Source organism: Heptranchias perlo, unplaced genomic scaffold, assembly GCF_035084215.1.
Source record: "Heptranchias perlo isolate sHepPer1 unplaced genomic scaffold, sHepPer1.hap1 HAP1_SCAFFOLD_50, whole genome shotgun sequence".
Taxonomy (NCBI): domain Eukaryota; kingdom Metazoa; phylum Chordata; class Chondrichthyes; order Hexanchiformes; family Hexanchidae; genus Heptranchias; species Heptranchias perlo.
Genome location: NW_027139516.1, coordinates 4648388 through 4670030, shown reverse-complemented (window position 1 = coordinate 4670030; position 21643 = coordinate 4648388). Strand labels below are relative to the sequence as shown.

At 47.8% G+C, this 21643-nt stretch overlaps 1 protein-coding gene across 1 annotated transcript in view; it reads right to left on the bottom strand.

The window, feature by feature from the left end:
• Positions 1–12574, bottom strand: part of LOC137314007 (uncharacterized) — a 56820-nt gene extending 44246 nt beyond the window's left edge. The window contains 3 exon segments of the mRNA XM_067979693.1: positions 5658–5824; positions 9240–9406; positions 11991–12574. The gene's annotated coding sequence lies outside the window, so the exon portion shown is untranslated.
• Between the last annotated feature and the right edge of the window lie 9069 nt (positions 12575–21643).

Genomic DNA, 21643 nt, shown 5'->3' with positions numbered 1-21643 from the left:
TCCCTCCACTCTCACTCACATACCCCTCACTCCACTCTCACTCACATTCACTTCTGTCCAGCCACACACACATACCCCTCCCTCCACCCTTGCTCACACCCACTTTCGCTCCACCCACACTCAAATCACTCTCCCTCCACCCTCACTCACAACCCCTTCCCTCCACCCTCACTCACAAACCCTTCCCTCCACCCTTACTGAATATCAGCTCCCTCTGCACTTACTCTCATCCCCCTCCCTCCATCCTCACTCACAACACCCTCCCTCCAACCTCACTGACATCCCTTCCCTAGACCCTCACTCGACTTCCACTCCCTCCACCCTCATTCACATCCCCTTCACTCCACCCTCATTCAACCTTCACCGACACTCACACATCTCCCTCCCTAACCCCCCACCCCACCCACAACCCCTTCCACAACACTCACTCCACCTCCACCAACACATCCACCTCCCTCCACCCTCACTGACACATGCCCCTCCCTCCACACTGATTCACATCCCCCACCCTCCACCATCACTCACATATTCACCTCGTTCCACCGTCACTCACACATCCCACCCCTCCACCCTCACTCACATCCCCCTCCCGCTACCCTCTCTCACATTGCCCTACGTCCAAAATCACTCACATTCCCCTCGCTCGACCCTCAATCACACAGTCACTCACACATTTATCTCCCTCCACCCTCACTCACATTCCTCTCCCTCCAGCCTCACTCAATATCCCCCTCCTCCATCACTCATACAGCCTCCTCCGTCCACCCTCACTCACGTCACCCACTCTCTACCCTCAATCACACGCCCCCCACCCTCAAACGTCACTCACACAATCCCCTCCCAAAAACCAAACTCAGACATCCCACTCCCGCCCCCTAATACACATCTCCCTCCCTCCACCCTCACTCACATCCCTTCCCCACCATGCTCACTCACATCGCCCCACATCCAACATCACTCACATCTGCCTCCCTACACACTTAATCAAACATCCCCCTCACTCCACATTCACTCACACAATCACCTCCCTCCATCCTCACTCACATCCCTCTCCCTCCAGCCTCACTCACACATCCCCCTCCCTCCATCCTAATTCAGATCTCTCTCTCTCCAGCTTCTCTCCCACACCATCCCACCAACCTCACTCACACATCCCACTCCCACAACCATCATTCACATTAACATCTCATTATCGTCACTCACCTCCCCGTCCCTCCAACATCACTCACATCCCCCTCCCTCCACCCTCACTCACAACCCCTCCCTACACACTCAATCGACATCCACTCCCTCCACCCTCAATAACAAACTCCTCCCTCCAAACACACATATTCCCCTCCCTCCATCCTCACTCAAAACCCCTTCTTCCACCCTCACTCTCTTCACACTCCCTCCACCCTCACTCACATCCCGTTCCTCCACACTCACTCTCAAACACATCACCTTCACCCGCACTCATATACCCTTCATTCCACCCTCATTCATACATCACTCTCCCTCCACTCTCACTCACACGTCCCATCCCTCCACTATCACTCACATCCCTTTCCCTCCACCCTCACTCAAATCCTACTCCCACCACACTCACTCATATATCCGTCCCTCCACCCTCACTCACATCCCCTAACTCCACCTTCACTCACGTCCCCCTCCCTCCACACTCACACATACTTCCCTCTCCCACCCCATTACTCACACATCCAACTCCCTGCACCCTCACCAACGTCACCCTTCCTCTACCCTCATTCACGTCACCCTCCCTCCGACCTCACTCACACATTCCCAGATTCCACACTCATGAACATCCCCTCACTACATGCTCACTCACATTCCACTCCCTCCACACTCACTCACATACTCCTCCTTCTTCCCGAACTAACTAAACCAACACTCAGTCATGTTGTTCACCATCCACCATCACTCATATACCCCGCCCTCCAACCTCAGTCACTTAGCCCTTCCACCAACCCCACTTACATCCTCCTCCATCCACCCTCACTCACAAATCAACTCTCTCCACCCTCACTCACATCCCCCTCCCTCCACCCTCACTCACAAATCATCCCCGACCCTCACACATATCACTCTCCCTCCACACTCACAAGCATCCCCCTCAAACCATCCTCACTCACATCCCCCTCCCTCCCTTCTCACTCACATCACCGTCCCTCCACCCTGACACACATCACCCTTCTCGAAATCTTACACACAGCCCCTTCCCTACACCTTCACTCACGTCCCCCTCCCACCACACTTACACACATACCCCTCACTCCACGCTCACTAACATGCCCTCCCTCCTTTCTAACTCACATCCCCCACCCACCACCCACACTCACATCCCCTCCCTCCCTTCTCACTCACATCACCGTCTCTCCACCCTGACACACATCACCCTTCTCGAATTCTTACTCACAGCCCCTTCCCTACACCTTCACTCACGTCCCCCTCCCACCACACTACACACATACCCCTCACTCCACGCTCACTAACATGCCCTCCCTCCTTTCTAACTCACATCCCCCACCCACACTCACATCCCCTCCCTCCCTTCTCACCCACAAACACCTCACTCCACTCTTAATCACACATCACCCTCCCTCCATCCACACTCACATCACCCTCCCCCCACCATCACACACAAACCCCTCACTCCCCTTCACTCACGTCACCCCTATCAACCTCACTCACATCCCCATCCCTCCACCCTCACTCACATTTCCCTCCCTCCACTCTCACTCACATCACTTTCACTGCACCCTCAATTACATTTCCCTCCCTCCACCCTGACTCACACATCTCCCTCCTTATCCTACACCCACACACACACTCCTTCCGCAACACTCACTCACACATTCGCCTCCCTCCACCATCACTGTCACATCCCCCTCCCTCCACACTCACATCCCACAACCTCCACCCTCACTCACATATCCCCCTGTCTGCACCCTCACTCACATCCACCTCCCTCCACCATCACGCAAATCCCCCTCCCTGCATCCTCAACCACACATCCCGCTCAGTCCACCGATACTCACACATCACCTTTCCTCCACTCTCACTCACACATCGCCCTCCGTCCATCCTCACTTGCACATCCCAAACACACAACCCTCATTCACATGCATCTCCCTCCACCTTATCTCACACTCCCTACCCTCAGTGACATCCCACACCCTCTAACATCACTCACACATCCAACTCGTTCCACCGTCACTCATACATCCCACTCCATCCACCCTCACTCACACCTCCCTCCCTCCCCCTCACATCGCTCTACATCCAACATCACTCACATCCCTCTCTCTCAACCCTCAATCACACATCCTCCTCAATCCACAGTTAATCACACATTCACCTCCCTCCACCCTCACTCACATCCATCTCCCTCCAGCCTCACTCACATATCACCACCTCCATCACTCACACAGCCTCCTCGCTCCACCCTCACTCACGTCACCCACCCTCCACCCTCAATCACATGTCCTCCACCCTCAACCGTCACTCACACATACACCTCCCAAAAACCACACTCCCTCCCCCAGTCCCAGTCACTCCCCGCACGGTCTGAACCTGATCCCGCTCCCTCCCTCCCCCAGTCCCAGACACTCCCTGCACAGTCTGATCCTGATCCACCTCCCTCCCTCCCACAGTCCCAGACACTCCCGGCACTGTCTGATACTGATCCCCCTCCCTGCCACCCCCAGTCCCACACACTCCCCGCACGGTCTGATCCTGATCCCCCTCCATCCCTCCCCCAGTCCCAGACACTCCCCGCACGGTCTGATCCTGATCCCCCTCCCTCCCCCAGTCCCAGACACTCCCCGCACGGTCTGATCCTGATCCCGCTCCCTCTCTCCCCCAGTCCCAGACACTCCCTGCACAGTCTGATCCTGATCCCCCTGCCTCCCCAGTCTCAGACACTCTCCGCACAGTCTGATCCTGATCCCCCTCCCTCCCCAGTCCCAGACACTCCCCGCATGGTCTGATCCTGATCCCCCTCCCTCCCTCCCCCAGTCCCTGACACTCCCCGCACAGTCTGATCCTGATCCCCCTCCCTCCCTCCCACAGTCCCAGACACTCCCCGCACGGTCTGACCCTGATCCCCCTCGCTCCCCAGTCCCAGACACTCCCCGCATGGTCTGATCCTGATCCCCCTCCCTCCCTCCCCCAGTCCCACACACTCCCCGCACGGTCTGATCCTGATCCCCCTCCCTCCCTCCCCCAGTCCCAGACACTCCCCGCACGGTCTGATCCTGATCCCCCTCCCTCCCCAGTCCCAGACACTCTCCGCACAGTCTGATCCTGATCCCCTTCCCTCCCTTTCGGATATAAATTTGAACCAACGCCTCTTGTACTGAGATCTGACAGATTGTTACCCTGGCAACAGAGGAAATCATTCAACGAAAATAACGAAACGGAAATAACAAAAACCACCATCGTATTGGGAGTTTAGTTCAGATGAAGATTAACCCTGAACATTCAGACACTTCTTCGAACCATGAAGCTGCGATTCCAATAACGGATTTTTTTACACCACAAGACCGGATAGTGGGGATTTAGTGAATTCACTATCAGTGCCAGCCCTACAGAACATTAAGCAGCACCGCATCTACAGAAGGACATGGATAAAACAGTCACATTATTAAAAACAGACCCTGTCTGCTCTGAAAATCTGATTGTCTTGAACCATCTAAACCTGTAACTGTTAACAGTGACCGTTTAAATTACTGCCACAATATTGGATTCGAGAGCGAAACATCTGATCGTCACATTCTTTATACATCTGGAATGTTACAAAATTTGGATAAGCGTCATTTCGGCAAACTCCAGTTAGTGTTTAAAGGGCTGAAAGACAGTGTTTATATTTTCTGCTAAAAGCAGGTCCCCATAATAATTGTGTTGAAAGAGCACGGAAATGAATCCAGATTGTATGTGGAAAAAAATCACTCTCAGTTTAATAGAAAGAACCCTCGGCCGAGGCCGTGAGCTGGATCAGGTGATCACCCAGAACATTTATTCTGACAACACACAAAATAATCAATTGGAAGAAATTTGACAAATCATTATCAGAATACGATTTACGTATCATTTTATCACCAGCTTATATTTAAATTATCATTTAATTCAACCGTAATTGTGAAATGCTGAAATAGATTTACTAATACGAAATAACATTAAGTAAAACTCAGTTTCCAGTGCAGAATTGTAAGATGATTGATTTTGATAGTTGGATATGAAATATATTTGAATTCAATAACACTGTCTGGTACTACCTGAACACACAGCCTAATATCGATATTATCGGGGCCATGAAGGTGGTGTCTTTCCGAGTTGGTGCTGGGTCGGGGTGGGGTTGGAGGGTGGCGGGGAGGGGGTGGAGGCACTGTATATCTGCTGGGCTCTGCCTCAGAATGGAGTCACCTCTTAGATCAAACCCCTTCACTCTAAAACACACACAAGATTCATTTGTAACTGTGTGTTTTGAGACAGAAACATCTCATTTCACGTTTCTTTACACGGCCTCATGCTGGATAATTGTACTCGGTGATCAGACTCTCCCAGTCTCATTCTCACCATTTCCCCCCTTACCTTGTAACCTTTGTGGGCTGTCTAGAGGACCAGTGTTTATCTGAGGAAATGGGACTTTCTCTTACCTTTCTCCCCATTCGATCGATGGAAGCTCTTTGAATCGGAAGGGTTGTCTCTGGTTGCTGCTCTCACAATCATGTGCTGGTTCACCTGCTGTTGCTCCTCAGTCGACAATCCCTGTATACTTCCAGCTGTGGACTTTTCTCAATCACTCGGCCATTCACCGGGTGCTCTAATTATGACAGGGCAGAAAATGAGACCAATATTGATGGTGTGAAGGAGAATGTAATATACAGTTGCCCTCTAATGTTGAATTAAAATAAAAGTAATTGAAACTTAAACATTTGAAAAACTATAAATATTTGATTGAATAAACACTGTTTGATGAACTCTGTTCCAACATTCCATGTCTCTTTACCACTCCGACCACAATATGTGATCGTTTCATTCTCCAGCCCCAGTTCGAGACAATTCCTTCTCCATGCCCCACCCCTGTTTTTAGGATCACATTTGCTATTTGTGAATCAGTGAACATTCCTTTATATTTTCTGGCTGAACTCCATCCAGGGGCCAGACTCCTATTTTCCAAGTGCATTTGAATGGCATCATCGACAAACAGGGAGAGTTGATAGGACAATATCCTCAGTGACATGGTTCTACCCTCAGAAGGCAGCTGTACTGCCCCAACATCGTGACTGGGAAGTGGGACTATTGTAGTGAGTTCACTTCACTGAATATTTACACAAAATAACATAACATGGGACGGATTTATCACAGAAAGAAGAGGTGTCCCCTGCTGTGAGTATTACTGTTTAGTGTGGACACTCCGATGAGTAAAAGTCCTGTTGACAGTTGTGGACTGGGTTTCCAACCGTCTTGAATTGACAATTCCTGACTCAGAGGCTGGGTGTGTCTCCAGTTAGCTGCAAATTCCAAAGTTTTGGCATGTGGGTGTGGGAACGTTTGTAACTACAAGTGAGACATTATAATAAGAATATTTAACTGTCAAATAGGTATTAACTGCAATAACAACACCTCAGAGTGGGAATGTGGAGGGAACGTTGACCATATTTAAGAGAACAAGAGAAAATAAAAGCTCTCAGCAATTAATTTTTTTCTATTTTGCTAAAAATGGTCATTCATGTAGACAACTGTACAACAGGTTACATCTCATTCTCATGGCTGTAATAAAATATCTCTGTTTAGAGAAAATCAGGATTAGTAATCAAATGATTTAAAGTAGAATGTTTAATGAAATATGGCCCACTCTTAGTTTTAGGATAAATCAAATCACTAAAAATATCAGTAGTTCCTGGCGAATTGGAGTTGAAAGATTTACCAGGGCCACACTCCAGACACAATGGATGTGACCGAGGGACACACACTTCAGCTGGAAAAGAAAATCCCACTGAAAGGCCACAGCTTTTTATCCCAATAAACTGCACGTTTTACAAACTCTATATTTCAGGCTTCAGATCTATATCGTTTGGACAAGATGTAAGCAACTTTTCACGGAAAAATGTAACGGTTTTAAAACCACCCCATTAAAGGACACGATCCCTTCCCTCTCTGCGTGTTGCCAGAAGATATGTTCTATAAATGGGGAAGTTTAGTTCAATAAGTTACTCAGAGTTCAACTACAGAAACCTTCTTTACTGATCAGTGCAAAACTGTTTTGCAGTTTTCCAAACTTTCCTTTAAGATCATAAACAGAAAAAACAGATGACTAGTTTTGAGAATTGTTCAGCTTAAACTGGAAGTTTAGAAATGTAATATCTAGAGAACAGTAACAAATCAGGCCATACATTTCAGTTTGAAATATTTGGTGAAATGTCAAAGTGTTAATAAAAAATCCTTACTGCGTAACATTTGCCTAAATTAAAGTAATGAGGAATTATGAATTTAAATTTACTGATATAAGATTTCTGAAATATATAACAGAACACTTAAAAGGTTATTGAATATTATAATCAGCAAAGGCAACAGTGCTCAATGTTACACTAAAAATATATAGATAGGAGTTTACACTGAATGTTTCATGGTCTGAATATGTAGATAGTAGTTTACACTGAATGTATCATGGTCTGAATATATCGATAGGAGTTTACATTGAATGTTTTATGGTCTGAATATATCGATAGGAGTTTACACTGAACGTGTCATGGCCTGAATATATCGATAGGAGTTTACACTGAATGTTTCATGGTCTAAATATATAGATAGGCGTTTACACTGAATGTTTCATGGTCAGAATATATCGATAGGAGTTTACACTGAATGTTTCATGGTCAGAATATATCGATAGGAGTTCAAAATGAATGTTTCATGGTCTTTCGGATATAAATTGGAACCAACGCCTCTTGTACTGAGATCTGACAGATTGTTTCCCTGGCAATACAGGAAATCACTCAACGAAAATAACTCAACCGGAAATAACAAAAACCACCATCACGTACTTGGAGTTCAGTTAAGATGAAGATTAACCCTAAACTTTCAGACACTTTTTCTACCCATGAAGCTGCGATTCCAGTAACGGATTTTTTACACCACAAGACCAGATACTGGGGATTTACTGAATTCACTATCAGTTCGAGCTTCTCAGAATATTAAGCAGCACCGCATCTACAGAAGGACATCGATAAAATAGTCACATTGTTAAAAACAGACCCCGTCTGCTCTGTAAATCTGATTGTCTTAAGCCATCTAAACCTGTAACAGTTAACAGGGACCATTTAAATTACTGCCACAATACTGAATTCGATGGCAAAACATCTGATCGTCACATTCTTTGTACATCTGGAATGTTACAAAATTTGGACCAACCACATTTCTGGAACCTCCAGTTAGTGTTAAAAGGGATGAAAGTCGGTGTTTATATTTTCTGCCAGAAGCAGGTCCCCATAATAATCAGGTAAATGTATTGAAAGTGCACGGAAATGAATCTAGATTGTATCTGGAGAAACATCGCTTTCAGTTGAATAAAAAGAACCCTCGGCCGAGGCCGGGAGATGGATCAGGTGATCACCCGGAACATTTATTCTGACAACACAAAAAATAATCAAATGGAAAAATTTTACAAATCAATATTAGAATACAATTTACGTATTATTTTATCACCAATTTATATTTAAATTATCATTTATTTCAACTCCAATTGTGATATCCAGAAATAGACTTACTGATGGGAAATAACATTAAGTAAAACCCACCAACCAGTTCAGAATTGTAAGAGGACTGATTTTGATATTTGGATATGAAATATATTTGAATTCGGTAACAGTGTTTGCTACTGCATTAACATACAGTGCAATATCGATATTATCGGGGCGATAATGGTGGGTTATTTCCGAGTTGGTGCTGGGGGCGGGGAGACACAGTTTATCTGCTGGGCTCTGCCTCAGAATGGAGTCACCTCTTAGATCAAACCCCTTCACTCTAAAATACAAACAAGATTAATTTGTGACTGTGTGTTTTGAGACAGAAACTGATCTCACTTCACATTTCATTGCACGGCCTCATGCTGGATAATTGTACTCGGTGATCAGACTCTCCCAGTCTCATTCTCAACATTTCCCCCCTTACCTTGTAACCTTTGTGGACTGTCTACAGGAACAGTGTTTATCTGAGGAAATGGGACTTTCTCTTACCTTTCTCCCCAGTCGAACTTTGGAAGCTCTTTGAATCGGAAGGGTTCTCTCTGGTTGTTGCTCTCACAATCCTGTGCTGTTTAACATGCTGTTGTTCATCAGTCTACAATCCCTGTTTACTTCCAGCTGTGGACGTTTCTCAATCACTCTGTCATTCACCTGGAGATCTAATTATGGCAGGGGAGAAAATGAGACCAATATTGACGATGTGAAGTCGAATGCAAAATACACTTTTCCTTTAATATTGAATTAAAATAAAAGGAATTGAATCTGAAACGATTGAATATCAAATATTTGATTGAATAAACACACTGTTTGATGAACTCTGTTCCCACATTCCATGTCTCTTTACCACCCCGACCACAATATGTGATCGTTTCATTGTCCAGCCACAATTAGAGGCAATTCCTTCTACATGTGCTGCCCCTGTTTTTAGGATCACATTTGCTATTTGTGAATCAGTGGCCATTCCTTTATATTTTCTGGCTGAACTTCATCGAGGGGCCAGACTCCTAGTTTCCAAGTGTATTTTAGTGGCATCATCGACAAACAGGGAGAGTTGATGGGACAATATCCTCAGCGACATGGTTCTACCCACAGAAGGCAGCTGTACTGCCCCAACACCGTGACTGGGAAGTGTCACTATTGTAGAGAGTTCACTTCACTGAATAATTATATAACATAACATGGGACTGATTTATCATAGAAAGAAGGGGTTTCCCTTGCTGTGAGTGTTACTGTTTATTGTGGACACTCCGATGAGTAAAAGTCCTGTTGACAGCTGTGGACTGGGTTTCCAACCGTCTTGAATTGACATTTCCTGACTCAGAGACTGGATGTGTCTCCAGTTAGCTGCAAATTCCAAAGTGCTGGTATGTGTGGGTGGGGACGGAACGTTTGTAACGACAAGTGAGACATTTTAATCAGAATACTTTACCCTCAAATAGATATTAACTATAATAACAACACCTCAGTGTGGGAATGTGGAGGGAACTTTGACCATATTTAAGAGAACAAAAGAAAATAGAAGCTCTCAGCAATTAACTTGTTTCTATTTTGCTATAAATGGTCATTGATGTACACAACTGGACGATAGATTACAACTCATTCACATGCCTGTAATAAAATATCTCTGATCAGAGAAAATCAGGATCAGTAAGTGAATGATTTGAAGTAGAATGTGTAAACAAATATGGCCTACTCTTAGTTTTAGGATAAATAAAATCACTATCTCCAAAAATATCAGTAGTTGATGGGGAATTGGAGTTGAAAGATTTCTCGGGGCCACTCTCCAAACACAATGGATATGATCGAAGGACTCACACTTTAGTGAGGGCACGGTGTCACCAAAGGATGACGTTGTACCGTGCCTGACACAACGGGGCGGGGAGGACACTGTGTTACCACAGGATGACAGTTTACTGTTCCTTACACAAGAGGCGGGGCAGGCACTCGAGGGCACCGACCCCAAACGATGGCAGTGCACCATATGAGAGAGAGAGGAGGCGTGTGTACATCAGTCAGTGACTCTTTGTGTGTTTCATAGAGAGAGATAGGGGAAGTGCTTACTTATCTATATCAATGAATGAATCTGAATGTGTATGTGTGCATATGAGAGAGAGGGAGAGCGAAACAGATTTTATCAGTGGGCAACTGAGGATTGTGTGAGTATGAGAGAGAGAATGGATGCCTCTGTATAACTGTGAGACTCTGAATGTGTGTTTATGTGAGGGAGCCAGATACATAGTGTATCAGTGAACAACTGAGTGAGTGCGTGTGTATGAGAGAGACAAAGAGAGAGAGGGAGGATGCATCTGTATATCTGAGTGACTCTGAGCAGGTGTGTGGTAATGTGATGGAGGGAGACACAAAGTGTATCAGTAAGGGACTGACTGAGTGTGTGCGTATGTGAGAGGCAGAGAGAGGAGAGAGAAAGAGAAAATGGCTCTGTTTTTCTGAGTGACTCTGAGCAGGTGCGTGCATATGTGATGGAGGGAGACACACAGTGTATCAGTGAGGGACTGACTGAATGTGTGCGTATGTGAGAGGAAGAGAGAGAGAGAGAGAGAAAATGGCTCTCCATATCTGAGTGAGTATGCGCATCAGAGAGGGAGACAGAGGATGCCTCTGTATATAAGTGAGTGACTGAGTACCTGTGTGTATTTTCTGTTGGGGAGAAGCAGCAGGATGATGAAATCTAACCTTTAACCATCAACCAAATCTAAAATCCTACACAGACAGGTATTTAACAAGTTAAATTGCCAGAAGACACGTGTCCATATCAAACGTTGAATCAGACATAGCAAGGGCAGACAACGTGAAAAGTGCAAAAACCTCTTTCTCTTATCGATAAAAAGCTGGAGGAAGTGAGTTCCCACAAATGGAAACCGTTCGCCTCTGTCTCTGCAAGTTTCAGCATGTTGCTTTTAATTTGTGTCACTCAGGGGCAGACATTTTGAGACGCACTCAGTTCCCCCTTCAATTTGTTTTTTTTTACCAGAAGGTTTATTCAATCCCACTGTGTTCTGATTAAAGTAGCTCTGGGTTTCAATTCGACCCTAACATTCACCTGAGAATAATGGGATCACCCGCATTTGGTGTTGATTCATTCTCTGCATAAGGTTTTATCTTTAATTCTGATCACCATCTGGTTTCTACCCAGAACCGTGTGTGCGACGAGCTGTGCACTTAATGTAGAAATGTGTTTCCTTCGAAATAATCCCCCACTCTGAGACATTCTCAGTCACTCACCCAATTCATCCATTGAAAAGACTGAAGCGACATGAGATCCGGTCCGCACGGCTCCTGTCCCCACTGAAGGCTCTGATACTCGGGGATTCGGCTGATCTCCGCGCCTTGCTCTCCCGGTCACCAGTGAAGACGCTGGTACTCGGTGATTCGGCTGATCTCCCCGCCTTGCTCTCCCTGTCCCCAGTCAGGACTCTGATACTCGGGGATTCGGCTGATCTCCGCGCCTTGCTCTCCCGGTCACCAGTGAAGACGCTGATACTCAGTGATTCGGCTGATCTCCCCGCCTTGCTCTCCCTGTCCCCAGTCAGGACTCTGGTACTCGGGGATTTGGCTGATCTCCCCTCTTTGCTGTCCGCTCGACACAATCTGAGTGGAGCCTCCAGGAAGTGTCAGCGCACATCAACCTCGCTGTCACCTCTTCCGCTAAATGTTACTGACATACAAAGTTCGTGTGGGGCAAAACCCGAAACCTCGGGTTCCCTTTACTCTTCCTACCAGCTGATTCACGTGGGTTTGATGCGGGTTAAATTTTCTATTAAATGCTCAAATGATGTAAATGCTTCGATTTACAATCACCCCATTGATTTGAATCAAACTGCACAGAAGGAGGCCATTCGGCCCCTGGTGTCTGTGCTGGCTCTTTAAAAGAGCGATCCATTTAGTCCCGCTCCCCTGCACTTTCCCCATGGCCCTGCAAACTTTCTCCTTTACAATTATTGATCCGATTCTATTTTGAACATCACTAAACTGCTTTATTTCACTGGGACCGACTGGACAGAGAGAGCATCAGTTATACACAGAGTCATTGGGGTAGATTTTAAACACGAATCTGCTTCCACCGCCCTTTCAGGTATTCGGTTCCAGATCAGAACAACTCGCTGCGTAAAGAAAATTCCACTCATCTCCCCCTGGCTTCTTTGCCAATTATCATCACTCTGCGCCCTCTGGTTACCGACCCTCCTGCCAGTGGAAACAGTTTCTCCCTATCGACCCAATCAAAACTCCTCGATTAAATCTCCCCTTATCCTGCTCCAAGGAGAACAACCCCAGCTTCTCCAGTTTCGCTACATAACTGAAGTCCCTCATCCCTGGTACGGTTCTGGGAAATCCTTTCTGCATCCTCTCCAAGTTATGGACAACCACCTCCCCTCTAATTTGTAGGGAAGTCTATGGTCTTGGACGCTCTTACACGCTGAATGGGGTGAAATTGAACATGGGCGTGGACGAAAAAGTAGCGGTTTCTCATGGCTGACCCGTTATACAGTCCCATTGAATTCAATACAGCTCAATATCAGGTGAATGGTGTAAGTGGCGGGAAAAGCGATTCCGAATATTTTACGCCCGCTGCCAGTGTCCAATTTTACCCCCAATGATTTAGACCCTCCCGTGTTGTGAAAACAGTAGTATAAAAAACAAACAACAACAGTGAGGGCCAGACTCAGAAAATTAGGTTGCAGGATAGTTGCTGGAAATTAATGTTATTGAAGTCTCTGTCGTTCTCCCTCTTCCCCCCATCCCACCCATCACTGATAAATGTAAGGGGCTCCATCTCATTCTCCTTTTCCCCCACCCCACGCCCTTCACTGATTAAAGTAACGGGCTCTCTGTCATTTTCCCTCTTCCCACTCCCCCTTGGGACCATCCGATGATCGGGGGCGGCGCGGCTGGTCATGCGCGCTGCGGACTCGGCAGCAATAAACGCCCTCTCCCCCCGCCACCATAGAGTCGGTCCATGCCATTGGGTCAAACCTGATTGACATCTCTGTCCAATAATCAGGTGCCCGGCCCAGCCCACGAACACCGCCCCACACCCGCACAGGGGTCACGTGGCTCCTGATTTTTAAACGCGTGCGGCGGTTTAAGCTGTCATGTGTGTCGTTAGTAACACGGCAACAGCGCGAGTGTGACGTGTGTCGAGGGGCGTGGTCGCGAGGTGACTGATGGGAGCGTTCAGGGGTCTGGAGAAGATCAACCGGTCCCCATCCACCGCCATCATCTCAATCCACCGCCATCCTCCCCCTGGAGAGGATCAACCGGTCCCCATCCACCGCCATCATCTCAATCCAACGCCATGCTCCCCCTGGAGAGGATCAACCGGTCCCCATCCACCGCCATCATCTCAATCCACCGCCATATTCCCCCGGAGAGGATCAAACGGTCCCCATCCACCGCCATTATCTCAATCCACCGCCATCCTCCCCCTGGAGAGGATCAAACGGTCCCCATCCACCTCCATCATTTCAATCTACCGCCATATTCCCCCGGAGAGGATCAACCGGTCCCCTTCCAACGCCATCATCTCAATCCACCGCCTTCCTCCCCCTGGAGAGAATCAACCGGTCCCCATCCACCGCCATCATTTCAATACACCGCCATCTTCCCCCTGGAGAGGATCAGCCGGTCCCCATCCACCGCCATCATCTCACTTCCCTACTGTCTTGCTCCTAATCGTGGACAAACGGTGAATTCCACTGGGGTTTCATTTTGCAGGTTCGAACCCTGCCAGTTACGGTCCTAATGCATCATTTAAATAAGAAATCAATGGGGAAGGATTTTTTTTAACTTAACCATAAACGTCAACACAGGTGCACAGATCTGAGCAGTGCACCACCAGCAAACAGGCTCCAGGCACTGAATGACCTTCACCTTTTCCTATGTAACAGGCTCGAGGGGCTGAATGACCTCCTTCTGTTCCGAAAAAACAGGCTTGAGCGATTGAATGACCGCCGCCTGTTGTTATGTTACAGGCTCAAGGGACGAAATGGCCTCCTTCTGTTCCAACGTAACAGGTTCGACGGCCGGAATGGTCCCTTTCTCGTGCTATTTAACAGGCTCCAGTTGCTAAATGGCCGCCTCCTGTTCCGATGTGACAGGCTCGAGGGGCTAAATGGCCTCCTGTTCCTGTGTAAAAGGCTCGAGGGGCTGAATGGCCTCCTCCAGTTCCAATCTAAAAGGACAATTTCCTGAATCAAGAGAGCTTTGGAAGATTATGGCTAAATCAAAGAACCATAGAATCTTACAGCACAGAAGGAGGCCATTCAGTCTATCTTGCCTTTGCTAGCTGTTTGGAAGAGCAGTGCAATTTAGTCCCACATCCCAACTTTTATCCCCATCACCCTGCAAATTAATCCTCTTCAATTACTTGTCCCATTACCTTTTGAAAGCTCCTTTCAGGAAGTGCGTTCCAGATCTTCACAAACATCTGTGTGAAAAGATTTCTCCTCAATTTCCCTCTAGTTCGTTTGATTTTATTTTAAATCGATGACCTCTGGTCACTGACCAAGTTGCCAAAGGAAACAGTTTCTCCCTATTTGCTCTGTCAAAACCCCTCATAATTTTGAACACCTCTGTTAGTTCTCCCCATAACCTTCTCTGCTCTAAAGAGAACAATCCCAGCTTCTCCAATCTCTCCACATAACTGAAGTCGCTCACCCCTGGTATCATCCTGGTAAATCTCCTCTGTACCCTCTTCAAGGCCTTGACATTCTTCCTAAAGTGTGATGACCAGAATTGTACACAATACTCCAGCTGGGGTATAGCATGGCTTACTTGTTTTTGTATTCAATGTCCCTATTCACTAATCGAATTATCCCAGGCGCTTTCTTAACCGCATTATCAACTTGCCCTGTCACTTTCAAAGATTTGTGCATATGCGCCGCCAGGCCCCTGTGCTCTTCCACCTCCCTTAAAATACCATTCAGATTATACTGTTTCTCCATGTTGTTCCACACAAAGTGCATCACTTCACACTTATCCGTGTGAAATTGCATCTGTCATGTGCCTGCCCATGTCAACAATCTGTCTATGTCCTCCTGAAGTCTGCCTCTGATGTGTAACAGGCTCGAGGCGTTGAATGACCACGTCCTATTCCTGGTACCAGGCCAGAGTGACTGAATTTTCCGCACCTGCTCCTATGTAACAGGCTCCAGAAGCAAACTGGCCTCCGGTTCCTGTACAACAGGCTTCAGTGGCTGAATGGCCTCCTCCTGCTCCTGTATAACAGGCTCGATGGACTGAACGGCGTCCTCCTGTTCCTTTGTAAAAGTCTCGAGGGGCTGAATGGCCTCCTCCAGTTCCTGTGTAACAGGGTCGAGACGTTGAATAGCCTCCTATACCTGTGTAATAGGCTCCAGGGGTTGAATGGCCTCCTGTTCCTTTGTAATAGGCTCACGCAGGCTTAATGTCTTCTCCTATTCTTCTGTTACAGGCTCGAGGGTCTGAAAGGCCACCTACTGCTCTTTGTAACAGGCTCGCGGCATTGAATGGCCACATCCTGTTCATGGTACCAGGTCAGAGGGACTGAACGGTCTACACCTGTTCCTATGTAAAACTTTCTAAGGGGCTGACTGGACTCTTCTTGTTCCTGTATAATAGGCTCGAGGGGCTGAAAGCCTCCTCCAGTTCCTGTGAAACAGGGTCTACTGGCGGAATGACCTCCTCCTTCCTGTCCAACAGACTCGAGGGGCCAAATGGTCTCCTTCTGTTCCGATGTAACAGGCTCCAGTGTCTGAAACGCCTCCTCCTTTACCTGTGTAACAGGCTTCACGGGCTGAATGGCCTCCTCCTGTTCATTTGTAGAAGGCTCTTGGGCCTGAATGAACTCCTCCTTCCGATGTAACAGACTCCAGGGGTTAGGAACATAGGAACAGCAGTAGGCCATTCAGCCACTCCTGCCTGCTCTGCCATTTCATAAGATCATGGCTGATCTGTGATCTAGCTCCATGTACCTGCCTTTGGCTCATATCCCTTAATACCTTTGGTTGCCAAAAAGCTATCCATCTCACATTTAAATGTAGCAATTGAGCTAGTATCAATTGCCGTTTGCTGAAGAGAGTTCCAAACTTCTACCACCCTTTGTGTGTAGAAATGTTTTTTAATCTCCCTCCTGCAAGGTCTGGCTCTAATTCTTAGACTCTGCCCCCTACTCCTAGAGTCCCCAACCAGGAGAAATAGGTTCTCTCTATCCACCCTATTCGTTTCCCTTAATATCTTATAAACTTCGATCAGATCACCCCTTAACCTTCGAAACTCTCGAGAATACAACCCCAATTTGTGTAATCTCTCCTTGTAACTTAATCCTTGAAGTCAGGGTATCATTATAGTAAACCGACGCTGCACTTCCTCCAAGGTCAATTTGTCCTTCCGAAGGTGCGGTGCCCAGAACTGCTCACAGTACTCCAGGTGCGGTCTAACCAGGGTTTTGTATAGCTGCAGCATAACTTCTGCCCCCTTGAACTCCAGTCCTCCAGATATAAAGGCCAGCATTCTATTAGCCTTATTGATTATTTTCTGCACCTGTTCATGACACTTCAATGATCTATGTACCTGAACCTTTAAGTCACTTTGGACATCCACTGTTTTTAACTTTTTACCATTTAGAAAGTACCCTGTTCTATCCTTTTTTGATCTTCAGTGGATGACCTCACATTTGTCCACATTGAATTCCATTTGCCACAGATTTGCCCATTCACCTTAACTATCAATATCCCTTTGTAATTTTATGTTTTCATCTGCACTGCTTACAATGCCACCAATCTTTGTGTCATCGGCAAATTCGATATGCCTTCATCTAAATCGTTAATAAATATTGTGAATAATTGAGACTCCACTGGTCCCGTCCTGCAAATTTGAATACTTAGCTATTATCCCTACTCTCTGTCGTCTTTTGCTCAGCCAATTTCCTAACCAAGTCCGTAATTTTCGCTCGATTCCATGGGCTTCCAACTTAGCTAACAATCTCTTATGTGAGACCTTATCAAATGCTTTCTGGAAGTCCATATAAATAACATCCATTGACGTTCCTCTGTCCACTACTTTATTCACCTCTTCAAAAAATTCAATCAGGTTTGTCAGGCCCGGCCTACCTTTCACAAATCCATGCTGGCTCTCTCTGATTAACTGAAAATTCTCGAGGTGTTCAGTCACCCTATCCTTAATTATAGATTCCAAATGGAGAATCGTCTCCTCCTGATCCGATGTGACGCCAGGGGCTGAATGGCCTCCTCCTCTTTCTGTGTAACAGACTCCAGCGGCTGAATGGCCTCCTCCTGTTCCTGTGTAACAGACTCCAGCGGCTGAATGGCCTCCTCCTGTTCCTGTGTAACAGACTCCAGCGGCTGAATGGCCTCCTCCTGTTCCTGTGTAACAGACTCCAGGGGCTGAATGGCCTCCTCCTGTTCCTGTGTAACAGACTCCAGGGGATAAATGGCCTCCTCCTGTTCCTGTGTAACAGACTCCAGGGGCTGAATGGCCTCCTCCTGTTCCTGTGTAACAGACTCCAGGGGCTGAATGGCCTCCTCCTGTTCCTGTGTAACAGACTCCAGGGGCTGAATGGCCTCCTCCTGTTCCTGTGTAACAGACTCCAGGGGCTGAATGGCCTCCTCCTGTTCCTGTGTAACACGCTCGAGCGACTGACAGGCTCCCTCCTGTTTCCACAAAACATCCTTGCTCACACACACACTCACTGATATACAGAGGCATCCTCTTTCTCACACACTCACTCAGAGTCACTCACTGGTATACAGAAGCATCCTCTCTCTCTCGCACATTCACTCGGAGTCACTCGCTGATATACAGAGGCATCCTCTCTCTCTCACACTCACGCACTGATCTATACACACAACCTTTCTCACTGTCTCTCTCACACGTTACCCTGCCATTGTGTGGTGACACAGTGCCTTCCCCAAAGTGTGTTACACTGTGTCATTACCCGTCGGTTTCACACCCCACCCAATAAACAGTACACAGGAACAGGAGGAGGCCGTCCAGCCCCTCGACCCCGTTACTCGGGAACAGGAGGTGGCGGTCCATCCTCTCTCCTATGACTCTGTAACAGGCTCGAGGGGTTGAATGGCCTCCTGTTCCTCTGTCATCGACTCACGCAGGCTGAATGCCCTCCTCCTGTTCCGATGTAACAGACTCCAAGGGCTGAATCGCCTCCTCCTGTTCCTGTGTAACAGGCTCCTGGGGCTGAATGGCCTCCTCCTGTTCCTGTGTAACAGACTCCAGGGGCTGAATGGCCTCCTCCTGTTCCTGTGTAACAGACTCCAGGGGCTGAATGGCCTCCTCCTGTTCCTGTGTAACAGACTCCAGGGGCTGAATTGCATCCTCCTGTTCCTGTGTAACAGACTCCTGGGGCTGAATGGCCTCCTCCTGTTCCTGTGTAACAGACTCCAGGGTTGAATGGCCTCCTCCTGTTCCTGTGTAACAGACTCCAGGGTTGAATGGCCTGCTCCTCTTCTTGAATTAAAGGCTCAAGGTGCTGAATGGTCCCTTGCTGTTACAGTGTAACAGGCTCGACGCACTGAATGGCCTTTTTCTGTCCCTGTGTTGCAGGCCCGAGGGTCTGAAAGGCCCTCTGCTGTTTCGACAAAACATTCTCGCTCACACACTCACTCACTGATATACAGGGGCATCCTCTCTCTCACACTCACTCACTGATATACAGGGGTATCCTCTCTCTCACACACTCACTGATATACAGGGGCATCCTCTCTCTCACACACACTCACTGATCTACAGAGGCATCCTCTCTCTCACACACACTCACTGATATACAGGGGCATCCTCTCTCTCACTCACTCACTGGTATACAGGGGCATCCTCTCTCACACACTCACTCAACGATATACAGGGGCATCCTCTCTCTCACACACACTCACTGATATACAGGGGCATCCTCTCTCTCACTCACTCACTGGTATACAGGGGCATCCTCTCTCACACACTCACTCAACGATATACAGGGGCATCCTTGCTCACATATTCACTGATATACAGGGCCATCCTCTCTCCCACACACTCACTCAGAGTCACTCACTGATATACAGGGGCATCCTCTCTCTCACACACTCACTCAGAGTCACTCACTGATACACAGGGGCATCCTCTCTCTCACACACTCACTCACAATCACACACGCACTCACTCACTGATATACAGAGGCATCCTCTCGCTCTCTCACACACTCACTCAGAGTCACACACTCACTCACTCACGGTTATACACAGGTATCCTCTCTCCCACACATTCACTCACTCAGAGTCACTCACTGATATACAGAGGCATCCACTGTCTCACACACTCACTCAGAGTCACCCACTGATATACAGGGGCATCCTCTCTCTCTCACACACTCTCACTGATAAACAGAGGCATCCTCTCTCTCACACACTTGCTCAGAGTCACGCACTGATATACAGAGGCATCCTCTCGCTCTCTCACACACTCACTCAGAGTCACACACTCACTCACTCACGGATATACACAGGTATCCTCTCTCCCACACATTCACTCACTCAGAGTCACTCACTGATATACAGAGGCATCCACTGTCTCGCACACTCACTCAGAGTCACCCACTGATATACAGGGACATCCTCTCTCTCTCACACACTCTCACTGATAAACAGAGGCATCCTCTCGCTCTCTCACACACTCACTCAGAGTCACCCACTGATATACAGAGGCATCCTCTCTCTCACACTCACTCAGAGTCACTCACTGATATACAGGGGCATCCTTTCTCACACACTCACTCAGTCACTCACTGATATACAGAGGCATCCTCTCTCTCCCAAACACTCACTCAGAGTCATTCACTGATATACAGAAGCATCCTCTCTCTCCCAAACACTCGCTCAGAGTAACTCACTGATATACAGAGGCATCCTCTCTCTCACACTCACTCAGAGTCACTCACTGATATACAGAGGCATCCTCTCTCTCTCACACACTCACTGATATACAGAGGCATCCTCTCTCTCACACTCACTCAGAGTCATTCACTGATATACAGAAGCATCCTCTCTCTCTCACACACTCTCACTGATATACAGAGGCATCCTCTCTCACACACTCACTCACTGATATGTATACACATCCTCTCTCACATAGTACACTGCCATTGTGTGGTGACACAGTGCCTTCCCCAGAAAGTGTGACAGTGTCTCATTATCCGTCGATGTCACACCCCACCCAATAAACAGTACACAGGAACGGGAGGAGGCCGTCCAGCCCCTCGAGCCCGTTGAACAGGAACAGGATGAGGCCGTTCAACCCCTCGAGCCTGTCCCGCCATTCCATTGGATCAGCTGGACAGAGCTCTGGTTAGAGCCCATCCAGAACTCGGTCAATGAGGTAGGTTTTAAGGAGCGTCTTAAAGGAGGAGAGAGAGAGGTGGAGAGGTTTCGGGAGGGAATTCCAGAGCTTGGGGCCCCGGCAGGTGAAGGCACGGCTGCCAATGGTGGAGCGAAGGAAATCGGGGGATGCACGGGAGGGCAGAATTGGAGGAGCGCAGAGATCTCGGAGGGTTGTAGGGCTGGAGGGCGTTACAGAGAACGGGAGAGGGGCGAGGTTCCTGGCGGGATTTGAAAACAAGGATGAGAATTTTAAAATGGAGGCATTCCCGGACCGTGAGACAATGTTGGTCAGTGAGCACAGGGGGTGATGGGTGAACGGGACTTGGTGTGGGTTCGGATATGGGCAGCAGAGATTCGGATGAGCTAATGTTTATGGAGGGTGGAAGATGGGAGGACGGGCAGGAAAGTATTGGAATAGTGGAGTCTGGAGGTGAGAAAGGAATGGATGAGTCTGATTCACCGTCTGATTCACACCCCCACCCGGGGGAGGATGGCGGTGGATGGGGAGCGGTT